Source organism: Solanum dulcamara, chromosome 9, assembly GCF_947179165.1.
Source record: "Solanum dulcamara chromosome 9, daSolDulc1.2, whole genome shotgun sequence".
In the NCBI taxonomy this organism is placed as follows: domain Eukaryota; kingdom Viridiplantae; phylum Streptophyta; class Magnoliopsida; order Solanales; family Solanaceae; genus Solanum; species Solanum dulcamara.
In genome coordinates this window covers 40513279-40516484 of record NC_077245.1, presented here as the reverse complement: position 1 = coordinate 40516484, position 3206 = coordinate 40513279, and the positions used below count along the sequence as shown (strand labels likewise).

The 3206-nt window shown below is 38.4% G+C and overlaps 1 long non-coding RNA gene across 1 annotated transcript; it reads left to right on the top strand.

Annotated features, from left to right (window-relative positions):
* Nucleotides 1-664: 664 nt before the first annotated feature.
* Nucleotides 665-2572, top strand: LOC129904660 (uncharacterized). Its single transcript, XR_008770466.1, has 3 exons — nucleotides 665-747; nucleotides 1365-1411; nucleotides 2512-2572. It is a non-coding gene; the product is annotated as an uncharacterized LOC129904660 (long non-coding RNA).
* Nucleotides 2573-3206: the final 634 nt, after the last annotated feature.

Below are 3206 nucleotides of genomic sequence, written 5' to 3'. Positions count from 1 at the left end.
TATATCCCGTATTTTATACGGTTGGATGTTTTAAGGTAGCCGTGGTAAAGTTAAGGGAATGAACATCTTCCAAAATTTATTTAATATACAAGTTGGATATGAATATTATTTATGATCATTAATAGTGTGGAAATATTGGAAAAGGCAAAAGGCAAAAAGGAAAATTCGCAAAGTGGCCTATGGTAATATTGTGGAAGGCTAGGGGTAAAATGAGAATTTCACAAAGTCTTCAAGAAGACTCATGTGGGACCCACATGCCACATGGCAGCCCATGATTGGATAAAAGGGGTGTGTTGGACCAATGAAACCTTGACATGTGTCACCACTTAGATCTTGACATTTGTCACCACTTAGGGCTTGACACGTGTCACCACTTAGGGGATGACATGTGTCACCCCTAAAGTTGTATATATATATGAGTCTTATGACTCATTAATTTCCACACTCATCTAGAGATTTCAATACAAGAAAAACGAAATGACAAGAGAAAGAAAGAAGAGAAGAGAAGAGAAACTTAGGCTAGAAAGAAGAAAGAGCTACGGTTTTGGGAGGAAAAAAAAGGTAAGTTTTCCGATTCCCTGCCGAGAATTAATTATATGAGATATAACATTATGTTATGAAGATGTTAGTAATGAAATTTTAGGGTTTGAGTCAGCCCAAAATGTTACCAAACAGCCCATAAGTTTCAGCTGCGCTAAAGGAAATTCCGAGGCAAGTTTTGGCGAGTTTTGGTGAATTTCGGGAAAGGTAAAGTTTTCTGTTTTGAACTGGACTTTATGATGATGTTATGAAGTATATTACATGTCTTAAAATATACTGGAAGTGGAAAAAAATGTATAATGATGCTTGACGTTAGAAACAAACTAAATGGAAGTCGTAGTAGTTAAATGGAAGTCGCGTAGTGTGTTGTTTGGTGGTGCTGCAGTTTGGTGGTGGTTTAATTGCGTGTTGCAGGGCTGTAAGGTGCTCAAAAATGGATGTGGGTTCTACTAGTTGCATCCACATAACCTTCCGTTTGGTATGACTACATATTTTATGAAATAAAGGTTAAAAACTCTATTTTGGTACCGTAGTTTGGAATGAGTTGTATAGAGCTTGTATTGTGTAAAGGTGAAGTGATTTACTTGTATACATTCTGCTGGCTGTTGTTGTTGGTATGGTTGTTGACATGGTGGCCGAGTTGAAAACTCGGGAATGTTCAAGTTACAGGGGAGATGCTGCCCGATTTTCGGTAGATTCAGAGCTAGTAATAAACTAGTCGAGAGACATAGATAAGGAAATGATTCCTATGGTTACTTGGGTGTAGAGTTGGAAATTGGAAAGTGAAAGTTTATTAACCTTAGTATAAATTTCATGTTAAATAGGTTCAAGAGACGACGAGGCGAGCATAGTTAAGAGTAATCCGTAAGAGGTACGTAAAGCGAACCTTTCTTTCTTTTGGCATGTCTTTGTCATAAGTACGTAAAGCTTATACTTTCTCTTCTTTTGGCATGTATTTGTTATAAGTATGTAAAACCTTTATTTCTTTTGGCATGTTTTTGACATAAGTATGTAAAGCATATTCTTTCAATTTTCATGTTTTGACATATGTATGTAAAGCTAATCTTTGTTTTGGTATGGTATTTATGAAACAAAAATATGACTTTTATATAATTTTAAAGAGGTTCCTATTCCTAGAGCCATTAGGATGGCCAATTCCTTGATTTCCAAAAGGTATTTTATTATGCTTCGATACGTCTATATGATTCCAGAAGATTTATTCTGATATAATCCAGGGTAACTTTCGAAAGGTACTTGACATGAGTCTCATCTCGATTTTTAAATGATAGCTCATTCTGATTATTCCATTGAGTCTTAAATATGATTTAAATTGCATATAGTTTCTCACTACTCCACTCGTGGATGCCTCAATGCTTCCTTCACTGAGCCTGGGCCAGGATATGTTATCGTGCATACTTCTCTGTATTGTTCGCCGTGTCCCGATGTGAGGGGGGCAGGTATGACATGTACATGGGGTGGTGTATGTTATGCCACGGAGTTATGTTGTGCCATGTACACATATGCTTATGATATGATATGATGTGATATGATATGATTTGATATGGCCATCTGATATGATATGATATTATTTGTTACGGAGATATTCCCTATTCTGGTGTTATGCTGTGCTGTGGCGCCAATGACAGGAGGGTGACCACATTTGTTCACCGAGTCCCATAATGGGGCTGGATATGGCATATGTTTTTCTGCATACATTATCTGAGGTTTTGATCAGCAGTTGATATCTCCAGACATTTTGCTCAGTTTTGTACATTCTATTGCGGTAATAACTTTACTTGTTACAACCCATTATATGTGGTTTGATAAGCATTTGATATTTCTGGATATTTTGCTCATTTTTGCACTTTCTGCTCTGGAAATAACTTTACTTATTACAGTTTATGCTCTACATACTCGGTACATTTTCCGTACTGACCCCCTTTCTTCGGGGGCTGCGTTACATGCCCGCAGGTACAGATGATTGGTTTGCTGATCCGCTCGCTTAGGACATCCACCATGTTGGTCGACAGTGCTCCTTTGTCCGGAACCCTATTTTGGTACTGATACTTTTTGTTGTATATATATATATATACGTTGTTCAGGGGTACGGCGGGGCCCTGTCCCATCATATGAATAGGATATCATTCCGTAGAGGTCTGTAGACATGAGATGTGGGGTTTGTATATATGTTTTGTGTTTCGTGATGGCCTATCGGCCCTCGTGCATTATATCTGTTTAGAGATCCCTTCTAATCATTACCTATGTTTATTCGATTAATGTACTAAGTGGGGCTAAGGGTACGTATGGGTGCCCAACTCGGGCACCAGTCAAGGCCTACGGAGTTGGGTCGTGACAGAAGTGGTATCAGAGCGGTCCTTCCTCGGAATGTCTACAGACCGTGTCTAGTAGAGTCTTGTTTATTGGTGTGTTGCGCGCCACATCTATAAACAGGAGGCTACAGGGCATTTAGGATGTTACCTTTCTTTCATATCTAAGATCGTGCGATAGAGCCCATCCATAGGACATGAAATTCCTTTTTCTAACATTTGATTTCTGCTAAGGAACGATATCGATAGAGGAATGTGATGGATGATATTGGGAGCTACATAGTATATGGGTAAGTAAAGGTATGAAAACGATATGTTGAGTAAGGTGTTGAGCTTGAA